This window comes from Trachymyrmex cornetzi, unplaced genomic scaffold (genome assembly GCF_001594075.2).
Source record: "Trachymyrmex cornetzi isolate Tcor2-1 unplaced genomic scaffold, Tcor1.1 scaffold782, whole genome shotgun sequence".
Lineage (NCBI taxonomy): Eukaryota > Metazoa > Arthropoda > Insecta > Hymenoptera > Formicidae > Trachymyrmex > Trachymyrmex cornetzi.
Genome location: NW_017300116.1, coordinates 201,058 through 228,420, shown reverse-complemented (window position 1 = coordinate 228,420; position 27,363 = coordinate 201,058). Strand labels below are relative to the sequence as shown.

Below are 27,363 nucleotides of genomic sequence, written 5' to 3'. Positions count from 1 at the left end.
TAACAAAAATAATTTTTTAATATACGCTGTAATACTTTTTTTGCACATAATAGGAAAAATATAAAATAGTTTTCCTGTATTTTGGAGTGTGGACGCGCCGCCATTTCGAATTTTGAAAGGGGCCACACGGCAAATAAAAGTAGACATGTTTAACTAAATTTTCAGCCCTGAAAAAATTTTTTTGGTTCATATGAATTCTGGGCAGAGGGGGGGTGTCCGGTTGAGAAAGAATGCCCCTAATATACTATTTTAATAATAATCACCATAAAATTATAAATAATACCAACTGAAAATTAATGCAATTCATATTTCATCATCAATTTAATGAATGACACGTGAGTATCATATTTTTAAATCAAATATCAAATAGTACAGAACTCTTAGTTTTTCAAAAGACAATACAAAGAAATATAGGATATATAAGAGTTAACGTAATTAATTTTAAAATGCAAGAACTATAATGTATAAAATTTATAAATTCTATAAATAACACATTGTAAAACACATTAAATAAAACATTACATAAAAAATTACATGTTTCGGCTCTTGGATTGAGCCATTCTCAGATAAAACAAAATTTACAACCTTAAAATTCATTTCTATCGTTATAGAAAAATCGTGTAATTCATTGAAAGTTTATACAGTCCAATTTATATAGCGATATTGATGAATGCCTTACGGAGATTATGAATTACTTGCAAGCGATTTACTGACCGATTGTTCGAAATTTCATGATATTCTAATTAAAGAAACATATTTGTTAACCAGTAAATAAAAATAAAAAATAATAAATAAAATTAAAATCTGTTAAAATGTTATCTACTTTTAAATTCTGCAAAACCAAGCAAAAACATCATCTCAATAAAAACATTCACTAACGTGATCACAGTTATCATTTCTTAAGAAGATATACATCGTCAAATTCATCATAAAATCGTGTAAAATATAAGAGGTAGTATACCAGTTGATAGTAATAATACGTAATGCACAGTCACTATATTAAAACTTTATAATCAGTACAGATCGAATCTTCCAGAAAGAATTTTTTGAAAGATATATTAACGGTAAGGCTGATTGTCACCATTTGGGCGGCAATTAATAGATTGACAAAACGACTAGATAAAAACAATGTCAAATTTTGTCATTAATCGATGTATACGCTTTGTGAATGGCTATATAAATTAGATAACTTTCATCGAATCACGATTTTTTTATGACGATGGAAATGAATTTTAAGGTTGTGAATTTTGTTTTATCTGAGGATAATTTAATCCAAGAGCCGAACCATGTAATGTTTTATGTAATATTTTATGTAACGTGTTTTACAATGTGTTATTTATAGAATTTATACATTTTATATATGATAGTTCTTGCATTTTAAAATTAATTACGTTGATATTCTTATATGCCCTTTGTATATTTCTTTGTATTGTGTTTATCATATTTTTATTATAATCTATTTTTATATCAGATAAACGACGTGACACAAAATAATAATAATAATTTTTATTAAAATGCAAAGTAATAAGAGAAATATAGGTAGATATACAATACAAAATAAAATAGAAATGTACACTTCAAAAAGTGAGGCATTAGCATAATGCTGTCTTGAAGCCTAAACCGATGATAAATTACATAACTAAAAAAGTCAATAAATTAAAGTAGTAACATTTAAAAATAATTTACATGTCAAAAAGATCGAGTTGATAAAATAATAATATAATAGTAATAAATTTAGATAAAATAATACGAAACAAGGCTTATAATCTTAGCATGCAAAGAGTATTGTACATTATATAATGTAAATTGCAATATAGACATTATTGCTCAAGTTAAATATTAAAAAGACAATATAAGATTCTTATAAAACGTTATTCATTATTGATTTTAAAACGATTAAACGGCAAACCAAAGAAGATCCAAAGGAATGCGTTATATCGTAGCACTCTCTATAGTCGCAAAATGAAATCCGAAGTTTGCCCGTGATATTCACGATCAAGCCTCTCTGCCGTTTAAAGAGTCGCTTTGACTTTTATAGAATGTTTATGCTAATCGCTCTGGTTTAATCTCGCGAGAAGTATACAGACTAGATCTGGGGCAATAGCGCCGAGAAGTCGTGAACGAATCGCTCGAGCAATGAATAAAAGACCGTATGCAATTGAGGTGCAAATTTCTCTCGAATATGGCCGAGGGGATGAAGTGGCCGCTGGTCGCGCTTGACCCACGTTAAAACGATTAAACGGAATGGATATCCGAACTGTGCTATACCAACTTTTTAAGTATTGAAAGCAATTTACGTACTTTACACGGCTGTTAATCGCATTTTCCGAGTCAGATTGAATTTCGCGAAACTCATTACACGTATAATCGTTTACTTGCCGATCTCTTTTACGTACGGAACTGTACTTAAGCGATGATAAGTCTTCCACGCAGAACGGCAAAAACTATTTAAATATTTTTGCGAAAGAAACGAAGAAAGATATATTTTTAAGCATTTGCAATAAGTTACAAGCATTAATTTAAAAACACATAAAGTATGCAAAGCATTGTTTAAAAAAGGCGTTATTCCGTTTTTATTCGTTATATAATGTTACACGAGCAGTACAAATATAAATGGTTACATAAATCTTTTAATCTTATAACTCATATGTATAGAATGAGATAAGCTGGAGTTGAAGCAGACTTTGATAAAACCATCACGAATGAAGCGAAAAGAAAATTATTCTTAGAACTTAATGATGAAAAGTGTTTGTAACTAGAATTATTATAAGAAAGTTATCCAAGTAGGTAAAGTAAGGTAAGACGTTAATGGCGAAAGTTAGATGCATATAATAAGACGTTCAGGAAAACAAATGGTAACAGTAAAAGAGAAGAATCTAAATAACTTCTATAGCTAAAAAGAGATATATTTTAATATAAATTTCGAGAAAATAAAATTCGCAGCAGCTCATTTAAATATTAATTTATCGTAAGCTAAATAAGTTTTGCCAAACGTTTTGCGAAACCGATAATTAAATATTTTTATCTTTTACCGATACAAGTTGCTACGCTATTAAATTCATAATGTTAAATTATATTCAATTTGAGTTATTTTTAATCATTTCCATAGGTTGACATTGCTCCTACTCGATATATCGAGTTAATTTAATTAAAACAATGGAGTTAAACAATTTAATTCAAGAAAATGTATTCAATTTTTAGTTTAAGTGCATATGTAATATGAATGTTGTTTACTTTGAAAGTAACTATAGAAATGGACTGATTTACATCTTGACACACATGGAAGTTAAAAATAACAAAATGTTATAAAGATCTTGTTATTTCTGCTTGTAATCTTATTATTGTGTAACAAAATATTTAATTCTAATTGAGCTACCATTGCTCCTTTGATATCTAATAGTGTAAATCATCCTTTAGGTGTACTCAATTGCGATTATATCTTTATGATTCTTGTTCATAGGAAAAATCAACTTTATTATTATCTAGCGTAAGCGTGCGCATGTTCCCATTTGGTGATAAATTCCTGTCCGTGAGTTTAGTTCGCGTCAGCTTTGAAAACTGAAATTAACCGGTGAACAAAAAAGGCAAGCATAATTGCAGTACGAGTTGCTCTCTGTTTCGCGCTTTTTCACGGCATCTCGAAGTTCTGCATGGCTTGCAGTTTTCTCCATTTTCCCGATATACACCTCGTAAGCATTTACGCTAAACGTTTGGAATGTCGCGCAATCGCATTTTGTGCTGACAATTATCACTGAATGTGAAATAAATTTTATGTTACGGAAAATAGTCGTAATTTGCGTAATCTCAGCATATATAATGGAATATTCTAATGAAAGGATATTCACATCTTTTTCACACTTTTTGTAAACTTACAGCTGCAGAGAATGCGTTATATGAAATATAAAGTCTTTTAAAATTATAAACAGAAAGTTAGAAATATCTAAAGCAATTTATTTAATTAATTTGAAAAATATAAGGTAAATGCGCCCAACATGGTATCTAGTATGGCCCACTTGCTGTTTGTAGTTAGTTATAAAAACAGTTAAATTTTATGTTATGCATTTATGTAAATATTGAAAATGTCTCATCTTTTCAATTAATGTTCAGAAATGTTTCTTATTTTAAATTTAATCAATTTTCAATATTGAATTCAAAAAAAGCGTAATGCTTATGGCAGGCCATTTTGGGTAAAACCTACAATAGGAACTATCTTTTATGGCGTATTTTTTACTATACGTTTTAAAATCAAATAAAATTTTTTAAATCAATCACTAATGAAAAAAGAACGGGAAAAAGAATAAACGAGAAGGAAATATGAATAATAGTTCAAATATGGGTAAGCAATCTAATAATAAGCCTATAGATAATTTCGTTGAACACGTAACGTGTCATACAACTGTATTTAACTTGCTTTTAGAGCAGTACACATAATTATTAAGTTTTTGACATAAAATTTGCACATATATATATATATATATATATTTCTTTTTTTCCTAGAAAATGTACTTATTATTAATGAAATTGTAATAACTTGTAAATAGTATAAAATTAGATGTATAAAAGGCATATTGAGTTGCAATAAAAATACATTATGTTTCTTATTATAATTTAATTTCATGCATGGTACGATATTTCAAATATGAATTATAATAGATGGCCAAAAACTTGTACACTGACCATCAACTTGCTGAGGATTACAACTTGTATATATTTTGTATTCTTAAATGATAATAAAGGAGAATTATGAGTGTAATATTTAATTATGCAGAAGCTGAGAAAGATTATTATACATACAATTATTGTGGATGAATATAAGAAAAAATAAACTAACATTTATCTATTGAATGTTCTAATATATATTTTTTGCCGTTTATTTTTCTTTGCATGAAATCTTATTATTCTGGCATATTATGAAGATAATCAATTTTTGGCCACTTTTTCAAAAACAGCGATTTTCTTTTTTTTCAGAAAACTCTTAATAATTCAAATTCTAATCAATGGCTGCGTTCAGCAGAACGTTTATTTTGCAACTGTTGAAAGTTTTCTTCGCGCTGATTGGGTTATGCTTTTAAATCAAAAGGAGTAATCCAATCTCAGCAGAGAATCACAAAACGGCTGCAAAACTGTTGTGTTCTGCTGAACGCAGCCAATGTAAGTTTATCCTTTTTACAAGAACTGAAATAGACACTCTACTAACTTCATTATACATATCTTTGTCTGCAATAAGTTCAAATAATTTACTATTTTAACAATATAAAAAAATTAAAGGATTGTCCGTATTCGGACCTTCTCTTTTAAATGTAAAGACCAATTTGCGTGACGACCTGGATCATTCATCTCAGATAGATAAAACTGAGTGGAAGCTTTCATGAATACCAACAATGATGTGGCAATTACCATGCAACTTGTATATATCGAGGTCGAAAAGATCGCCAACAGAATGCGAAAGAGCGGACAATCAAGACGCTGTTTACTTGAAGAACTGCCAATGCTCCCTTTTCCCTTCTGTCTCTCTCTCTCTCTCTCTCTCTCTCTCTCTCTCTCTCTCTCTCTCTCTTTCTTTCGCATCATTTGGGTGAAATCTGCGGCATACATCGAGCACTGCACTGTCGACGGGTCACGTAAATCCGAGCGACGATTCTCCCAGCAGGAAAGACTACTATTTGCTCCGGAAAAATAGAGGCGCATTAAAGGCCAATTTGACCGCAGTTTACTTATTAAGAATCAAGATGAAATTTAAGGGATCAACAACCGCACCAAGTGGCTGAAAAAGATTATACAACAACATTTATTCGTCTAACGTTATCTTGAATTTAACGATCGCACGAAAACGCATAAAGCTAAAGCTAAAGTTGCAGAATGAAAAGCAAATTATACACGATAGAGAGAGAGAGAGAGAGAGAGAGAGAGAGAGAGAGAGAGAGAGAGAGAGAGAGAGCAAGGGCTGGAGAAGAACGCAAGGCCGTTCACGCCGAGAGTGTGAGAAGAGAGAATGAGAGATGCAGGGGGTGAATTGTCAAACCAAGGAGGCGATGCTTTGGAAGGTATAGAACAACAAGAGAGCTGGGTGGTATACCGACGAGAAGCTGAGGGACTCCGTCGTGGCTGAAGTAGCATTAAGTTGACACACAAAGAGGGACGGACTTTAACATCTGATAAGCTGACGAGCAAACATGTTTTTTGTCCTCGTAATACAAAGCCCAGTATAATATGTTAATGTGCCGTGAAATATGTCGTGCAAGATAAGCGTATATATATATATATATATATATATATGTGTGTGTGTGCGTGCTACTTATAAAGAGACACGCACATGTAAGCCGAGCAGGAAGACTGGTGTGCCCGTAGGGGTGAAAGTTAAAAAGGAAAACCGTCGGCGGTGAACGGTTTTACTTAACGGCTTGGGACACCCGTTGGATCAAACGGGCGCAATCTCGTAATAGAATTCCATCGCGGCTTTGGTTCTAGAAAGCCCTAACGCTTTCGAGTTTCAAGCGAGCTCAGCGGATGAAGCGCGGATATTTCTTGCTTGAAAATGATTTTATAGCTTGGATTATTCCTGTCTTTGGAGCTAGAAATATGACTGCGACAGTAAAGTGGACGGTTTTGAATTAATATAAAATATGTTAAACGAAGATCCTACGAAATTTATTAACGGTTCAAGCATATTAAAAGGTGAAAGGAGGGTACAACTTTTTTCGTGGCCGTTCGAGAATTGTCTTATTTCTACATTTTCTTATATATTTTTCTTCATGAAAATCGAAAATTATTACAATAATGATGTTATATATATACTAATTTTTCCTTGAGTGTAGCATTATTATTATAATTTTCGGTTTCCGTGAAAAAAAAAGTACATAAGAAAATGTAGAAATAAAACGATGCCCCCGAACAGTCGTGAAATAATGAAAGTTGTACCCAACTTTGGAAACTATTCGTAGTTAGATTTAAGAAGTGAGTCAGCAGGGAGGTGCTTTGAATTCGGCTGCGAATGTAATCACTTCGAAATTATGGCAATGATTATGAACGCTTAACCACGCGAATTTAACAAGAAACGAGCATCAGGAGACATTGCTAATCCGTTTAGAAAAGCTAGAGCGTGTGCCAGCAATTCCCGCGACGACGCACGCTAATGCGTTCAAGCGTGCCACTCGCAATTTCAGATTTCTCCGCGTACTACACGCTAATTGGCATGATAGTCTTGCGTCTTACGCCAAGACTGGCTAAGACTGGCTAAGAGGATCTTATGGTGATAAATGCGCTCGCACTCAACTTCAGGCTGATTGGAATTGTTGAAGTACAATTTAATTATGTCTATTTAATACAGCGAAAATACGAATTAATAATAATAGCTATTTATGAAAATTCTAATAGAGATTTAAGATAAATAACAGAATTATCAAAAATTTTGAATTAAGATTATATTAATAAATATTAAAATAATCTTTAAAATATATTTTTATAAATATTAAAAGTATGTTATAAAAGTTTTTTTAATTAAATATTAAACAATTAATATAATTTTACAAAGTGTTAAATATATAATTTATTAATAAAGTGTCGTAATATAATTTATTTTCTACAACAATCACAACAACGATTTGATTGATTCGTAACTACGACTATATGTCTCCTCTCCTTACTTTAAAAATGAAAACTCAAAAAATTAAATTTCTTAGAAACGGGGAAAAATTATTTTCCAATTTGTTAAAAAAATTATTGACTATCAAATAATATCGACAAACAGAATATATTCTTAACAAATATTATTTTTGTTATTTTCGTTCCACAACTCTTAAAAAATTACCATTTTTTAATTGTAACGATTTGAATAATTTTTTTTAAACTACCGTTCTTGAGTTGTGACGATTTTTTAAGTTAAGTTAATTTGCTTTTGACGATTTATGAGATAATGTTTGCTTAACTCATTCGTGATAATAATCCGAAAATGTTTTTTTTTACCTGTGTCTCTTTTAAAGAAAGCAATATGCATTTTAGATTTTTAATTTATACGTTATTAAAACACATGTATTTATCAATATATTTATCATTTCCACGACGTAAATCATGAAAGTCGGATAATTTCAATATGACTCGCTATTGAATCGCTTAAGTTCATTTCGCGCGTATTATAAAGAAGATATAAAATTCTCTCAATTACCGAAAACATTAAACTCTTTTCGTATCGTAAACAGACCAGGGAAATTGTAATTTGCGTCCCCGTATTCTTATTCGTGATATTCTTGCATCAGAATAGATACATCGATGCTTGGTCGTTGTAAAAAAATTTAACCGCGATTCCTCCATTGTTCACGAATGTTGTACTCGATCGAACAGTCGTCGTCAACAATTTTATTACTTGGGTTTTACGTTCTAAACGAATCACCGTAGCGTGCATTCATCTCTGTACCCGATGAGAATATACGTGCGTCGCATGGGCCGCCCCGCGGCATATTACTTGGACAGGATGATAAATACGCGACGCAAGGAAGGAGGAATGTTTATGGGTTATTGTAGCAAAAGACACCTAATTCACTGTCATCCGCACAAATTCCAGGCAAGGGCGCATTTCTCAAGAGTCATAACCTCCTATCCTTTCAATTTTGCTTGATTAAACAAATGTGAAAAAAAAATAATTGCAACGTATATCGTGCAATTTAATGTCTTACATCGTTTCTTGCAATATTATCGGTGATGAAATAGCTGTATTACAAATTATGTTAGTTACAAGTTTGCAATATTTGCACAAAAATTTAGATACGATGACACAGATTTACGGGATTTAATACTTTTAAAATCGACTAGTTACGATACATAATAAAATTTGTGATGACATTTAGAACAGAATAGAGAAAATTTAAAAAAAAACTCTCGGATATCTATTAATAATTTAAAGATATTATTTACGATAATTTTTGTCGGAAAAATTTATAAAAACTGTCAGATATAAGTTATTACAAATATATAAGTTTAACATAAAGATAAATCAGTTTGATATAAAGATAAAGTATTCCATTTATATCTTCAATGTTTTTCTTCAGATATTATTACAGATTATTACAATAGTTTATTAATTTATGCACGGTTTATAGTGTTTATATCATCAATCTTTGAATAAAGACATATATCACGATATTGCAATAATAACTAACAAGAAACTGATTTTCTTCAAAAGGGTGTTGTACCTTTTAAAAGTTCGATTAAGGTATTATAAAAAAAATATGTATCCCTTATTTTTGTCCATAAAACAACCTATTCGAAGCTCATCAAAATCAGAGTGGGACCATGGGTTTTCTTACAAGAAGAAATTGCTATTTCTCCAGGAGTAACTATTGTATATATATATATATATAATTCGAAAGTAGAACTGACCATCTCAGATTGCCGCGCCTTAAAGGTCATAAATTCACGATGTGGCCGCAGGAAAGAGTTCGCCATTTGATACGGAAATCGGGAACTCTGCCCGGAAGCCTCACGCCAAGCGGCTTCCAGGTTGCGTTACCATAACGATAAATTCCATGAGGAAGATAGCGCACGCGACCTCGGATTTGCGATGCTGATATTTTCGATTTCACGAATTGCATCGCACTGCCGTGGGATATCGCAGATGGCGAACAACCGGTTTGAATCCTGCAAAAGCGAATGCTAATAACTTACCTCCCGGCCACAAATGAAAATATAACTTTCAGGGCACGAGATAAACTTCCCGGTGACTTTGATATATCCAGAAAAGATTGCATTGCGCAAGTTTATTAACTGGAGATTTCCTTATCTTGTTACATACTTGATTTTATGAGGTTAATAAAGTTTGTGTTCGCTTATAGTATTTTCGCTCAATTCTTTGTGTATTTTATGCTGCAATCCACTTGATGCTACAAACACTTCGAAACGTAGATTTCTTGATTGCTCATTAAATGCTTTGAAACATTCATAGCGCTAAGTGGACTTACAGCCCTAAACTGATCTATTACGAAACAGAATTGATATTAGGTACTTCATAAGTTAGCTGAAGAATGCAATATAGATAGTCATATCGGCGAGATTCCTGTCCGTCTAATCTCGCGCGCGCGCGAAACTCGAAATTGTTATTAACAAATAAGTTTAACTGGTTGTAAGTTTAGCCTTGATTCTACAACTTGGGGTTTCGTACTGTAATACTCATAGCCGCAATCCCGAAAGTTAAAATCTCCAAGGTGCAGAAACTCAAAAGGCATTATCTTCAAACCACAAATCTCAAGAGAAGGGTTTCAGAATTCACGATGTTGATAGGAAATTCATGGCGCTACACAGCAGTGCTATATTTCAAGTACGCTACTGTCACAAAAACTTCATCGAGTGATATCTTTTCTTGGCGCTTACTTGAGATATTCTTTCGAACAAAAACTAATTCTATTGATCTTTCCCGCGCAGTAAAATTGTAAAATACTTCCAATATTATCGAAAGTTAAAATTTGCGATATTCATTACAGAATCAGATCTGAAAATTTCTCTGACTATGTTTCTTAACAGAATTCTCCAAGCAAGAATAGCAAAAATATTACAACGTTCGTTTGTACAGACAATATCAGAATGAGTTTCTCGTATAAAAGGTCGCAATACTATTACAGGCACATCAGAACGTTGGCAATGTTGGCATCATCTCTCATGGAGAATTACTGCAGCGATTTGTCTGATAGCGTGTCCACTATCTATTCCAATAGCTATACACGTAAAATTATTTCGTTCGCCAATAAGATGGAAACAGAGATGATAATAAAATTGCGACCCGCATACGACTCGAATGCGTACTCACGATCTAAAAGGAAGAAAAAATATCCAGTCGATCGGAGCGATTTCAATTCTCATTCCGCGCGTGAACGACGGCGCCGCTTCGTCGAACCATTGCGAAGAAACGGACCACGGCGTCTCTCTCGTCCGATTCCTCTCTCGATATCCCTTCATTTCCGTCCATCGCTATGTAACAAGCGCCGTAACGCCGCGTTATATTGTCGCACGAATCGTCATGGAAATTGCACGTTTTGTCACAACAACCGCAGGCACGAAGGACAGTTTACAGGACACTCGCGTGCGACGATCAACGATCATTTCCAGCGGCCCTTCGTCGGTGACGAATGTTATCCGCAAATGCGCGCTTGATGCACGGGTGAAGTAAGCGAGAAAGAGAATGAGAGTTGTAACAGAAAGAGAGTGAGAAAGGGTAAAAGGGTAAAAGGGGGGGGGGGGTGGGTTGGAAGGAAAGCGTAACCTGCACGCGTGACGTTATATAGTGCCCCCCTCCCTCTTCCCCCTCTGTGCACCGAGCAAAATTCCAAAACAAACTCCTTTATTCCGCGAGTATAGGCGGCGGTGCGCATCGCGCGAAACCACAATCCCCGCACATGTATCAAGCTGTCCGCGACCCGCGCTCTAATTTGCATTTCAACGCTTGCCTCTCGTCCATTATTACCAGCGGAACAGCTTGGTTGAATTTCACAGACGCATACCGCGCCCTTGCCTCACGCCGTCCCTAGTCGTCCTCTCGCACGACATCGCCGTCTCGGCTTTATGCCCTTATACCACTACCTCTTCTCTCTCTCTCTCTCTCCTCTCCCTCCCTCCCTCTCCCATTCTCCTTCTCTCCCTCCCCTCCCCCTCACTCTATCTCTCTCATGTACCCAGGTTATTTCTCTTTCGCTCGTGTCCGAAGTGTTTTATCCCAGCTCGAAATCTTGTTCAAAAAATCACAAACACATATATGCGGGCGTGGATTTAATTACATTATGTATACAAAAGGGTCTACGTATTGTATAACCTCCGAGAGTTGTATATATTATTACGTCTAAATAGAGTAAACTGAATAATGATTGGCGCCAAATAATTCTCAACCACTTCATTTTAGCTTCTAATTAGAGCTTCTTGTCAGAGTGAAATCTCTGCATTTCTTCACTAATCACTCTTATCAGCAACACAGTATATATTTCTTGCTATTTTTTAATAGAATGGTACAACAAATTTCAGAAGAAGTCAATAATCGTATCTCTATATCTGTCTTTATTGCTCACTTTATTGATTCTTCGAATATTATTGATATTCGAGTTTTTATCGCGAGCGAGAATATGATATAAAAGAAAGCTTATTCAGCATTTACTCGTTTATTTTAGCGAAGAATAAATGTGATATGATATTTTAAGGCTTGTATGTAAGAGATACCCTTATCAAGCCCGAGCGCTTCGCTAAATTCAAAGTGTCGCGACAATATCACATACTGAAATTTAATTCTCGTCATCTATGTTCCGTCTTTCGGGCACGACGAGTCTTGCGTCTTTCACGCGCTGTTATCGTAATATCCTCTATTAAATTTCTTTCGATCCCGAGGTGTCGGCTTTGTCATCGTGCTGAGGCAATTTAATGGAGGCTAACAACGTGGCGAAGGGCTAACGATATTTTGCCGCGTTAAAGCGGTACTATTATCGCAACCTTCCTCGAGTGATTTGCGAGACCACGATGGCATGCTGCAAAAGCACTTAAACCGTCTGCCATCACTATCGTTTTTCTTGGCGATGTTCGATGTGGTATATTATTAAAACGGTAGAAATAACGTATTCATGTATTTTAATATGCAAAATAACTACACTGTGAAAAAAATCATCACCCATAAAAAAAATAAGATTTGTCCCACAACACTCATAAAGACATAATTAATAATTTATCTTACATGAGAGAGAGAGAGAGAGAGAGAGAGAGAGAGAGTCGACTGGTTTTCCTTCAATTCATACATCTAAGGAATTTTAATTCCCTACATTTAATGCACTAAAACATGAAAATTTAAGATATTTAGATATTCATTCGTTAAGTTATTTATAACGTCTTTTCATTCACTGTAATTTTGATTGATGCAATATATTATAATAAAATTCATAAAATTAAAATTGTCACGCAAATTAATGTTAAACTATTCGCTAATGGAAAAAATTTACGACACGTAAATTTTTTCGCAAAGATAAGTTTCTTTTCCGCAACCCTTATGACAATTCCTTTTATCCTGAAGAAACTTCCCTTCGTTTCCCTTCATTCCCCAGAGGGTTTCGAGAAATTATTGTTCTGTCCAGTTTCAGGGATGCAATTTCAATCCTACTCTTACTGATCTCGCGGTCAATGAGCGCCTAGTGGAGCGAAATAATTCGAACAAGGAAAAACAATCACGATGTCTAAAAATCCGGAAGAAAGAACCAATCTTAGAAGAGAAAATATCGCGTCATATATGGACGTATATACGACAAATGTGATACAATCTCCGTAAGATGTGTGTTGCGTATTTATTGTTTAAAACACAAATAAATTCTATAAAGTAAATCATGACGGGTTTGCGCCGCAACATTCGTAACAACAAACGGCCGAAATTATTCGAACGCAAAACTGACTGTCGGTGTGCAACAAAAAGCGGCACGGCCGATCGAGCGCAAAAATGTCCCGATAAAGCGCGCGTCCTCGTAAAAAATATCTCCGTTTGTAATCCCCCCGTTTTAAATTTCATGAAAACGGCCGTTCGTACGAGAGCGCGCCACGCCGCGTCGCAGGATTTATGACTGATTCGTCGCTGCTCGTAATCCGCGCTCGTAATTTCGAGCATCGTGAAGCGCTTTATTGATTAATCAAGAACGAGTGCCGCCGCCCGCGCCGGCAGCGCGGCGGCGCGGCGGCGGGTTATTTACTTGCGCGATTCGATGTGCGAACCGCGAACTTTATCGAAAGGTAGCGGCTTTTACCACGTGGTCCCCGCACCTGTTTCCATTACGATTATTAAACCGAGAGCTATGGCAAAGTAAACGAAAGTTCGTGCGCGACGGCGACCGAACATCACGGCGCCTATCATGTCGCGTCGTGGCGAACAATAGCGAAATGCACTGCATCCGTGCCGCGTGTAACGGTAACGTTCGCTACTTCCGATCGATGCGAAACCGAAATTCCGATGAAAATGCCGATGCGCTGCATATCGAGCGTGTATGTATTGTGCGGCCACACGCACAAAGGGATCGCGTCCCCGTACCTGGTCGCAGATCAAAGGGAGATCTGACTTCGTGCCCGGGATATGTCGATGTCACGTAAAGTGTGTGCGCTTGTAAATTAATTGGCCACCTGTGGATGTAGGTGTCATGGCGTACCTGCCGTTTTCATTATCCATCGTCCAAATCGGATATTAATCAGATTAGTTAGTGCCCGCGCGCGAACGGCAGAAGAGTGTGCGAGATGGTAGCGGCAATGAGTCCTGACGCAATTTTCGCGCCTATCTTTCCGGCCATCGGTCGATAAAGTAATAGAATTCGAAGCACAGTCGATTCGTATTATGCTCTGAAATCAATCTAACAATAAAATAGAGGAGATTAAAATAGAAGTCAAAATAAAAGAAATTATGACATCAATTGCGATATACGAAAACATTAACGTTACGCTACGATTTATAAAGCAGTATACATACGAGTACATATCTGATTCTATAAGAATCCAAACAGTCCGAAATTAGCATGAATAACGTTCTAGCTGCACTGTTAGATATCAAAGGAGCAACTTAATGATAGCCCAATCTCTTGAATTAAATAATATTTTGTTCTCTTTAACTTTCATATATGTCAAAATGTAAATCAAGGTGAATTTGTAGAGTTACTCCCACCGGCTGATGGATTTAATGGTAAATAAGTTACTTCAACTTCTCTTTAAAGTATGACATTTAGGTAAATGTAAATCAATCCATTTTTGTGGTTAGTTTCAAAGTAAACAACGTTCGTATTACACCTGTATTTAAATTATTAATCAACTAAATTTGTGAGTCAAAAATATATTTCCTTCAATTAAATCGTTTAACTCCATTGTTTTAATTAAATTAACGACATATGGAGCTGGAGCAATGCAACCTGTAGAAATGATTAAAAATAACTCAAATTGCATATAATTAATTGATATTATAAATTTAACTTTGTGTGATTTCTATATTTATGTCTGATATAAAAGTGATCAAGATATTGAAGTAACAAACGGTAGAAAATTAATTCTCTTGAGTTAAATAATTTTTTTTTATTTTTAACTTTCACACTTATACCAAGATATAAATCAAGGAGGATTTTGGAGTTACTACTGGTGAGTTTTGTGTCTTCATAATCTCTCCTTGAGGTTATATGATACTTGGATAAATCAGTCCATTTCTTTAGTTAATTTCATAGTAAACAATGTTCATATTAACGTTTGCACTTGGTAGTAAATAATTAACTAAATTTGAGTTAAATTTAATAAATTTTCTTGATTTAAATTTCATTGTTTTAGTTAAATTAATGACATATGGAGCAGGAGAAGTGATGACCTATAGAAATTATTAAAAATAATTTAAATTGAATATTGGCATTATGAAATTATTTAACAATACAGCTTTTGTATATTCATGCAAAAGTGATTTTGGCATCGAAGTTAAAAGCGATAGAAAATAAATTCTCTTGCGAGTTATAACGTCAACAAACTAATAAACTAGCAATAGAAACAGATGTTTCAAAAAATGTGACGACCATGTACTAGCTCCACCGAATATTCGTAAAAGGCTTTTCACGATGTGACGAGTCTGCATACGAAGCACCGATTCCATAGAGCGGCTTTAAAATCTGCATTAACGCTTACAATAACAGGTGCGATGTGGTATTCTGGGAAAACGTTTACTGTTCGCACATGTATTTCTACCGTGCGGTAGACTGTTCATTTGCCGTACATATGCCGGAGGGGTTGCAAATATATTCCGCTAATGGCGTACGTCACAGACAATATGCATTTTGTCGCGTACCTTTTCGCGTCGGAGACGCATTCGTTTTCTCTCCTATTCGCGAGTTTTTCTTGTAATGTGAACCCTGGCGACAACGACAAAGTCAGGCATTGACGCTGCTCGTCCTTTCAACGTCATCCTGTAGCTTGCAAAAATAATCCGTCGGTGGTGTGCCCATTAATTTTTTGAAACGAAAAAATATGGATTTTGTACGAGAGCCGTCATTTGCATGTGTAGCGAGAAGTAACAATATACCAAGAAAACAAGATTACTATTAAAAACACCAAACTATACAGGAAAATAGAATTCACTTTTATATAAAAATGTTTGTTTCATTAAATTTATTAAGAATTAGAGAGAGAAAGCGAATTAGTTCGATTATATAGGAAAGAAAAAACTACTAACCGTGCGATTAAGGCATGTATAAGGAAGCAATTTTGAAAATGCATGCTTATAACGAAATTGAGATAGCATTTTTCAGATGGAACGCTACCAGTAATCTATCTAAAAGGTCTAAAAGGTTACTTACTCGCAAAGATATAAGACGTAGAATTTATTTAAAAGTTTTTTTTTTTTTTCTATTTTAATAGTATATACGTTAACCAAACTTTTAACGAAAATTATATTTATAATATATATAGTATTTCTCAAGGAGCGATTTTCAATAGTGTAGCACGTGCATAATCTTTCTTCGGATGCAAGAGACAGATTTCTTTATATCGCGATATAAATATCTCGGCAACGAGAATGTCGAAAATATTTCTCAGTGCTCTCTAATGTTGCACGCTGTCGGAACTTCGACACGAGTTGGGTTCTTCTCCCCGCAAACGCGACAAGGAAAAATTTCGATAAGTCACGCACTGTGTCGATGCGGCGTTATCGAGAAAGAATTTTGGGTCGGGCGAATTTCCGCAGGTAGGTATATATCGCGCCTCGTGCGGACGAATCGATGGCGGAAATTTGTTTGTTTCGGTGACGCGCGAGTCGGGCGAATTCGGCGTCGGAAATGCCGCAGAAAATAAATTGAGGCCATACTGATATCTGGAAAGTGGATGCTAACATCTAAATCGTGGCGCCGCGGCTAATTTTAAGCGTTTCGTATATGCGCCCGGCGAGAGTACGCCCTTTCTCCGCGCGCCACTGCCCAATTAGAGTTGTCTGCAGAGGAAAAAAGAACAAGTTACAACCGCATCCTTTACCCGCGGTCCTTCTTGCAAATTTTCGCAATCCAGCCAGCCAACCAACCAGCCACCCATCCGGCGGCTGCGCTGCGGTAGGATAAAGGCGCGCGGGTACATTCGTTAGCATAATAATTGCTGCGGAAACTCCACGCTATGTAAAGCCAGCGAGTAAACGGCCTCGGTTAAGAGAAACGATGATATCGAAGTGCTAAATACTGTTCGACAAATTATATCTCTCTTTCTCTTTTGATCTTTCCTTCGATTGCTATTATGCAAACTTTTTCAATTTTCATTTTGGGATTCAAAGAACTATCTCATCGCGATAAGCACAAATCAACGATAACACCTTTTTCCTTTTTCTTTTTCATTTCTTTAAATCTCGTTTCGTTGAAAATATTGCAATCAACTCGCATGGATTTTATATTTCACGAAATCGTGACGCGAAATGCTGGATGTCCAGCAACGTCGCTAGCAGGAAGCGAGCTACGCGATGAAAAGAATCGCATACTGAAGTCAGAAAATGTCCATATACGAGAGAAGCGAACACGATGTCCTGCCGATGACTATATATAGACCGGCATATTCCGGAATACGATGCAAACGGTGGCAAGCGCACGACCGTGAAGGAGAGTGTTAGTACAGAGGAAGAATGAGGTATAGAGTGAGAAGGAGAGAGAGAGAGAGAAAAGAGAGCAAGACACGTGACGATTTCTGTGCAAAGGACGCTCACGTCGGTCACCAACAGACGTTGTCATGCGGTGCATATATGCACAATGTTTGCGCATCCTCGACGGTACGATTATTGTCCCCAGCATACCGGCGGGACCACTGTGAGACGCGTTCGCCGTTCTGAGACATGCATACGCGGCTAACGTGTTTGGTGACCGCACATACCACGAAAACTGAAAGCTCGCTCCCCCCCCCCCCCCCCCCCCCCCCCTCTCTCTCTCTCTCTCTCTCTCTACCTCTCTCTGAGGCACAACAGAATCTCGAGTTGGCTCCAGGACCAAGCTAGAGATGGTGGTCACCGTCAGAATGGAGAGCTAGCCTCAAGGGTGACGCGGCAGACTCGAAACAAGGGGGTTGTTGCACGACCAGACTCGTCCCGCATACGTAACACTGCCCGACCGCTTCTCTTGTACCGAGATTTATGGCACGCGCGGCTGGACCGACCACGAAGAAGATAAGATTCGCCCGCGATCGGGATAACGAGCACAACGAGAACTCTCCCTTTTCGAACAAAGAGAATCTATCCGGGCGATCTATTGTGGCCGGGCGCGCAATGCAATTAGGGCGCAATTGATATGGCGCGACTGATATTTCTGATGAGTGTACGATGTACGACGCCAGGCGTTTAAATGGAAGAACAGATATTCATCATTAATCATTTATTTCTGACTGACGAACCCACAGTTACTCAAACTTATTTTCTTCAACCATAAATACATAAATATATTTAGTTTAATCGATAAAAAAAAACTTATCTTTTCCTCAACAACGTAACTTTGAAAAACTATTTTTATTTTTCCTCGAGAAACAGTTGCGTCACAGTTTTGAAAGAATTAACATCAAAATTTGATGTAACATTTTACGTTATGATTTTTAACATATTAATAAATTAATATATTGATACTTAATACAATATAATAAATACATATAATATAATAAATTAATATATTAATTTATATATTACATGTATATTACAATTTTTCATTTTCTATGTCAGATACAATATTTTACAATTCTATTAAAATAAAATTCGCTTCTCGAATTAAACAAATACGAATTTAATATAAACATAAGACACGTCAGAGTGAAACATAGCATTTCCAAAAATCTTAGTTCTGTCATTTGGCAACAAGTAACTAAGATTCGAAGACACTCTTTTAAGAATCGTATCAAACATTATACAGAACATTTTTCGAAGGAGTCTTCGAGTAAGCAATCGTGACGGTTACGTAAGACATCATCTCGGTAAACTGATCTAATCCGTGAGCAGGTCTCGGAACTGCTACGGCTTCTTCATCTTCGCGGCACCAACTTTCGCGAGAACATTCTCTCGACGGCCTTCAGACCAGTCATTTAGTTATATTAAGGAAAAGTTGCTGCGATCTTCGCTGGAAGTAAATGCGACGAGTTGGGCGGTGGAGAAAAGAAACTTCCGAGCCTGTGAGCCGACCGACGATTAAGAGGAGTAGAAAACTTCTCCCAGACGCTCATGTGTCCTGCGCGAGATAACAAATGTCATCTCGGCTATACTACGCTTCGCGTCGACAGAATTATGGCCACCGCCATGTTCGCGGTGTCGCCGTGAACCTTCACGCGATGATACCTTTGCGTAAAAATACGAGATGCAAAAATACTAAATATTATTATCATGAATATTTTTGTATTACATGTTATATATTAAAGCTAACGACAAATGTTACGTCAAATTTTAATATTTACACTAATTCCTTTAATGCTGTAATATATTCTTTGGAATATTAATTTATAAATGCATAATTTTTTTATCGCATGCGATGTTAGTTTTTAATGTAGAGCTTAATTATTTATTATACATTATAATATTAAGGAAACGATATAGCTGTATAAAAATAAAACCAAATAATCAAAAGAAATAAAATGAAAAATAACACATAAATAAGACTTAAATATAAAAAAAAAATTATCCTAAAAAAAGGACAGATAAGTGAATTATCTAGTAATATATATAATAACGGGTTTATATTCAGAAAATTAGATCTCTTGCTTAATGATAGAAACGGTCCTGAGGGAAAGGTAATTTAGGGATTCTTACATTGACGAGTATTTTGTACATTATCCCTTAATGATGCGGGGATTAAAAAATCCCTTGGGTATTGCCACTTTCACGCGCTATTTGCTACCTATACGATTATTCGATTGTATCTACCAAATTCAATCACAGAATTTACTTGACCAGTATAAGATTTAGAAGAAATATCATTATATACATAAAATTAAACAACAATAAGTAAAAAACTGTTAGTTATTCAACAAACAATAAAAAGATGTGAAGAACAAAAGAACTATAATATGCTATATTAAGTGTATAAAAATTCTAGAAAAAAATACGTGTTTTTTTCTAGAATTTTTATACACTTAATATAGCATATTATAGTTCTTTTATACACGCTTAGTATCATCTTTAACTTTTATGTGCCCTTCACATCTTTTTATTGTTTATATATAAAACACGAAGAAATTATTAAAATTAAAAATTTAAGATATTTTTGAGAAAAATAATTGCAACACGTACTTTTGAAGGAATACGTATTTACGAAATAGACAGATAATTATAAAAATTTCTAAACTGTTTATCGCCAAATTTATCGCTTAAATTCATTATAGTAAAACTTTGTTGAGATATATAAAAACAATGGAACAATAGAAATAAAAGTTTTAGTCACGTTTTCCTTTTATTTATGTCAGGTTTGATTTATATCTCTACAGAAAAGTACAAGAAATGCAAGAAAACTTTTATATACAAGGTGTTTGATAAGTAACGATAAACTCTCGCATAGGGGTAGAGCGGACTAAATTGAGTCGAAAAGTCCTCTACCATTTTGCAATTTTCACGATAATTAACAAAATATCAATTACTAAAAATCATCGAATATTGGTTTTCAATAATTTTTTACGCAAGTATTATCAAAAACTTTATAGAAAAACAACAAGAGAAAAATTGTTTATTTTTTTTTATAGAGCTCTAAGAATTTTTTCAAAATTTTGTCAATTTTTTGATACTGTATTTTGTTCTTGGTAACTATTATATTTTTACCAACATAAGAAAATGTGGTACTAAAAAATTCTAAAAAAATTCTCAGAACTCTATGAAAAAAAATTAACAGTTTTTGTCACTTGCCGTTTTTCTGTAAAGTTAATAGTATTTGAGTAAAAAATTATTGAAAAGTAATATTCAGCAATATTTAGTAATTAATATCTTGTTAATTATTGTGAAAATTGTAAAATGGTAGTAAAGGACTTTTCGACTCAGTTTAATCCGCTCCCTATGCGAGAGCTTTATCGTTACTTATTAAACACCTTGTATATAAACTTCAGTTATGATAAATTTTATTATAAATTTCATTATATAATCGAAGCTTTCTTATTATTAATATGAGGTCTTAATTAATCACATTGCTATTTACGTTTATCTTGCATATTATAATGATGCTTTGTGATAGGTAATAAAAAATAGGCAGGTATCTTGTACCATATAGTAATCATTTATAAATTAGTCTAAAAATATAAATATTAAAAAAAATACAGTAATTCAACATAACAAATCGTTTAAAAACTTAAATTAGGAGGATTGACAGCGATCCGTGCCACGAAATTTAAATCATACTATGAATAATATTTCATAATGCGAGATTTAAATTCCGGGTTGGTTTCCCGACTTTTAAATCCATTTCAATTCTTTCTTGCAAGACAGAATTCATTTTAATTCTCCTATTGGAATAATCCAACCTTAAAAAAATTAACTTTTTTACAAAATAAAATGTGTTAAAATTTCTTTCGTTCTCTACATTTGAGATTTAAAGATTGCAGCTCAGTAAAAATTAAAATGAAATAATTATTTATCGAATTCCTTGAGAAAGTGCAAAGTAGCATTAGTATTTCAGACAAAAAAGCAAAAATGTACTAAACAATTTTTTAATTTAAAAAATTAAAAAAAGCTTTTTTAAAAAATTAAGTCAAATCAAAAGCTTTAATTAATAATCATAATACGTAATTTTTATACGTTCAAATATTTAAGATTAAAAATTTTGAAGGTAGAGAACGTTTAAAAGATTCTTTTTTTATTTAAATGATTAAAAAATTTTTAATATTTTAAAATGTACATTATTCGTACCAAGAAAATTAAATTTCTGTATAAGTTCCAGTACAATGCAGTTCCTAGTGCAGCCGCAGAAGTCAAACCGTACTGCTTTCGAATAGAACAAGTAGACAAAGACAACTAGCAGTTGAAGTCATGGACGACAATTACCACGAGGGTGATTCGGTACTATCGAAAATTAACTGCGCTGACTCGGACCAATGTGATCCCCTGGCAATAGTACATTATTGTGCTAGGCTCTAGCACACGTAGTTAGTACTAATACATTAAACTAGAGTCTACATCGTAGATCTCTATTAATAGAATCGTAATTACCATAACGATTTTCAATCAATGGATTAAATCATAGGTGTTATCCTTGCAATTTTATTAAAATTTCATCAATATACGTGTCGATAACAACAGATATCGTGCATTTTATATGCAAATCTAAAATTTTTGCAAAATTACAGAAATATTACAAATGCAACAGAGATGTCGAAATCATAAAAATTTGTCGCAGGCTATTTATCCTACGTAAAATATTTACCGTCTCTCTGTTTCGGCATTATCGTGAATTACATTAAAATAAGGTAGAAAGTATACAAAAGAGCAAACATTTTAATTGCGCGTAACGTTATTTGCTGTAAATATACAGATATTTTGTAAATGAATATATTTGTTTGCACAAAGTGAAACACATTATTGTAAAAACAAAGAAGTAGAATGTATTTTATCAAAAGAGTATGGTGTTATGTTGTGAGATATATCAGCGTTCATTGCGTTTTGTAATTCGCGTGACCATATATGTTTTGCATATTTGAGGCAATGTCAATTTCCTGAATCAATATAGGCATTGCAACGTACCAAGATATTCCAGGCAACAAAAGCAATTTGGACTATTCCCCGTGGCAAATGAGGCGCCTCTGATTAACACACATTGGCTCAATTACACGGGTTAGCCGAGGGAACACGAAATTGCCTGCTATTAACGGTGGCGCAAGGGTGGATAGACATACGAGATATATCAGCCGGATAACACGACGATACGTTGAAAGCCATAGAACGTAATGGGAAACTGCGGAACAAAATGTTTCACTATTTTCTTCCTTTGCGCTAATTTAAGCCCACCAATGCAGTTCACACGTGCATTTCGTTCGCCAAGGCAAACCGCCGAATTAATAGCCAAAGTGGCATCCTGCGTAACGAGCTCAGCGAGGTACTTCAAATTGTAAACGTCGATTGTAAAAGATAAAAAGACTAACATAATAACAGTTAATCTCCAAAAAGAATCTTTCAACGATAAAAAATATTTCGCTCATTACAACTTGAGCAGTTTACTCGTATTATAAATGAGACACCGAGCTTTCGTAACATCAAAATGATAGTTTTAAATTTTTTATACTTAATGCATTTTAGAAAAAAAAATTACAATTCTCAAGAAGTTGTTTCATGAATTGTTTCTTGAGAAAATGTTAAAGACTTTTTAAGCGGATTATGCAACTGTCACAATAAAATACAGAACGATTCAAATTAGTATTCATAATCAGTAGCACTCAATTTTCTTAAAACTGTCGAATACAATGAATAAATAAAAAAAGTATAACAAACAGTGTATCATAACGAAGAAAAAAAAAGATTTTATCGTACAAATGTACACCTAAAAGAGAAGATTCTCTCTCAAAAACTTTTAAAAATTATTATACGACTTACTCTTGCTGCCAGACCTCGTTCTTCCTCTCACTCCTCTCAAGTACTAAAACAATAATAATAAAGTTTTTATTACAAAAATGCAAACTAATCAAACTACAACTAATAAGTCTCAGATTCATATTTACAATAATATTTTTGCTCAGAAACAAAATTAGTCTTCAGATATAATATCATTTAGCAAATAAATCTTGAAAGTTAATTGACTTTTGTTATGTCATATTTGCAATTCGATTAAGATACTCAAAGTTTGTCTTAAGATATAGTCTGAATTTTGTTTTTTGCGGTTCAATATAAATAATTGCTTGAGAAAGAATCGTATGTACATGTATCATAACTTTAATTCTCTCTTGAATAACAGTAAATTAATTCAGATAAAATAGTCTTTTAATTAAAATAAAAATAAACTTTATTATTTCAATAATAGATTTAACAATTCTTTTTAAACAGTATCTGCAATCAATCATTAAAACTGTTATTAAAAGTATGTAATAATTACATTTTTCTTTTTGTTAGTAATATAGATGTCGATCGGATTGACGCAAATTCTCTCGTGAATTAGGATTCAATAGTATTTCTAATTTAAAATACTTTCTTATTTAAACGGAATTAATCGTTAATTTAGAAGATGCTAATAAATTTACAATTCAAAGAATTGGAAAGAATACGGACGTTTGCAGGCGCAGAAAACGTCGCGCAAATAATACACTTATGAAGCTTGAAACTTCTTTATTCAACAAACGCGCTTACATATTTCGGCTTATTTTTTAGCCTTCCTCAGAGCAAACACAAACAAACATATATAAAGTAAAAGTTATCCTGTCATGGTGAGCCTCCCCTACATCGAGAATTTAAATGCCAGAATGAATAAAGAAATTTCATGCTTCATAAGTGTATTATTTGCGCGACGTCTTCTGCGCCTGACTCTTAACACCCGTATTCTTTCTATTATAATTCTTTAATTTATAAGGAATCTTGGTTAGTTTGATTTGTTATACAAATTTACAATTACAAAACAAAGTGCAAAATATTTGCAGAGAGTAACGACTTATTTATTAAAATTAATTTGAAATGGAATAGAATATTTGACGTAATAACGTTTTTCGAAATAGATTGAGATATTTCCTACGACTTACATTAGTAGATAGTATTAGAGTAGAAATCGAAACGATAGAGGAAGTGAATTATGGATTATAATTTTACGATATTTATAGGTGATAATACTCTTCTTAATGACATTGGGTTTAAATATATACGTACAGAGTGTTTAAAAAAACCATTTAGCATTTATACATATAATGTACAGTGTGTATTATTTATCATATAGATGCTGAATAGTTTTTTTGAACACTCTATATATTTAAAATCAATACGGTATATATTTAAATTCAAATGTCACTATTATCTGTCATAATTATCTCATATAAATATTGTATCACGCTCTAAATTTCTATGCTAATGTAGTTCGGCTATTACTATTTTGAGATTGATAATGCGGAATAATATATAAATCACTGAATCGAATAACAAGAAGCAGCATTATATTAATTATGTGTTAATAATTAGTTTGAAATACAAAGAAGAGGAATTTTCAGTATATAGTTATTTCATTCGTGATAACGTGAGACTGGTTGGTATATGGTTTTGATATTTGTTTTAGTAACGTTCGCTGCGCGCTGTCGTGTCGCAAACACTGTTATATATTATATATATATATAGGTATAACTTAAATATAATACATATCAGTAGTCGCAAAGCCACTATGTATTGTCATTCGCACGGCGAGATTCGTGTCGACGGAAAAGCCACTCTGTTGCTCTATCGTTACATAATTATTTCTTCAAAACGCGATTATTTTCTGCAAGCAGTTAACTACTATCAACTCGCATTTAATTAACTCCCGCGATTAACGACAGTAAATATATCGGAAATTTATCGAAGTACTTCACGTGATTTATTTATTTCGAGTAACGATAAGAGATGAGAATTATAAATTTTATATACGTGTGTATATATATTATTATTATTTTATTTATTATCATTTTATATATATATTATTAGTATTTTATATAAATAACAATTATTTCCTTGAAACTGAAATTCTAATGTATCTCGCGTTTCGAATTTTTCGCCGATGCGTAATTTATTCGACTCTTTCAAATGGAGAGTGCGGAGTAATATGCGGATCAAATAATTAAAGTAATGGAAGACTGCGATATATCGTTGATATCTATATTTTATTGGACTTTTGCATTTGAAATATATTGCGCACGCAAATGCTAAATTTCGATTTTATTTTTTTTGGATGATTAACCATTAACTTAATTTTATTACTCATATTTGTTTAGTTATAATTATTACTGGTTACGTAAGAATTCCAGCGTCACTTTCAAATTGTTTTAAATTATGTATATGAAACGTGAATGAAACATCGTATTTAATTAATAAGTATAGCTACACACATAATTACATTCGTATTTTTATATTTGTCAGTTATGCAGAATGTAAATTTTGGAGTTCTTTTTATATATATAATTTGATAAAATTTTTCGCCATTTAAAATTTCGTTAGTTCTAATTTGTATGATTTATAGATACGAATTATAAGCTTTCATACTTTCTTCACGTTAATTTCCCGTCACAATATTGTATAATAGAAAAGTATACATTATGTTTGATTAAAGTCGGGAGTGCCGTGCAAAATACGATTACGATTAGCCATATTTTTGCGAGCGTTGTGTGAGTGCAACAAATAAATTTAAGAAATAAACCTGGGAGGCATCACACGACCACTTTTCATAATTCGCTGAACATAACATCAATTTAGCATTAATCAAAATGTTGCATTTGTTGAATCATTTGTATCTCAAATCAATACTTTATTATGAGTCTGGTTTTTCAATACAAGATTTATATAATAATTGTGAATAAAGGCCTCATTTTATTCAACTAGAACAAAATATTTGAATAAGAGGTTATTTTAAAACGTGACTTCCTCATCGTTTTTCTTAGCAGGTACATTGGTGAATTAAACAAGATATTGACGAGTGTTAGCGGTTGATGGAGTCATTTTAGAAAGTATAACGATAATACAGGTGAAATATTTTATCACAACTTTATGTGATTGTATTATATATATATATATATATATATATTTAATTAGATTATAATTCTAGATTACACTCCAAAACGTCCTCTCTGAAGAAAATTTTACTTTACTTTTTTTAAATTTTACTTAAAAAATTTTTACTTTTTTTAAATATAGCAAGCATAACGCACATTATATTATATCTAGTAAAATTTTCGGAAAAGACGTTTTGAAGTGAAGTTGTAATATCTCCTAAGAAAATTCCATAATGGCGATTAAAAGATCGAAAGCGACTCGATTCGATAAAATACAAGACGCGTTGCCTATAATATGCGGAACAATACAATTACTCACGTTGCGGACGAAGTTGGAACGACGCCGATTGCGCACTTCCATATGATTAATTTCGCACAATTACAAATACAACGGCACAGATTTTACGGAGCACCCATTTCGCGTTACGTGTCGCATTACGCTTGATTTTATATTTGAATTTTATGTCGTCATAGTTCGCTTTTTGCGGAACAGAGCGCGCCATTTTCTGCTTACCGACTGCTTTCACGTAGGTAACTCACAGATTTTGTTGAAAGGTAAAATACCGACTTTTATTGACCAACCTTGAAGTCAAAAAACTTTCAGCAAATGAGAAAATCGAAACGTAAAACGCTAAATTAATAAATTTTTTATTATTTTATCGTTAATCTTTAGCGATTTTCTTCAGCTGTTAACATTCGCCAATATTTTGTTTAATTCTCCAATACAAA

The 27,363-nt window shown here is 33.6% G+C and overlaps 1 long non-coding RNA gene across 1 annotated transcript in view; it reads right to left on the bottom strand.

Annotated features, from left to right (window-relative positions):
* The window catches only part of LOC108768344 (uncharacterized), a 42,980-nt gene extending 15,918 nt beyond the window's left edge, over positions 1 to 27,062 (bottom strand). Inside the window, exons 1-2 of the long non-coding RNA XR_001940479.1 lie at positions 26,954 to 27,062; positions 23,516 to 23,558 (exon numbers count right to left, since the gene is read on the bottom strand). This is a non-coding gene — a long non-coding RNA (uncharacterized LOC108768344). The remainder of the gene's footprint in view (positions 1 to 23,515; positions 23,559 to 26,953) is intronic.
* Between the last annotated feature and the right edge of the window lie 301 nt (positions 27,063 to 27,363).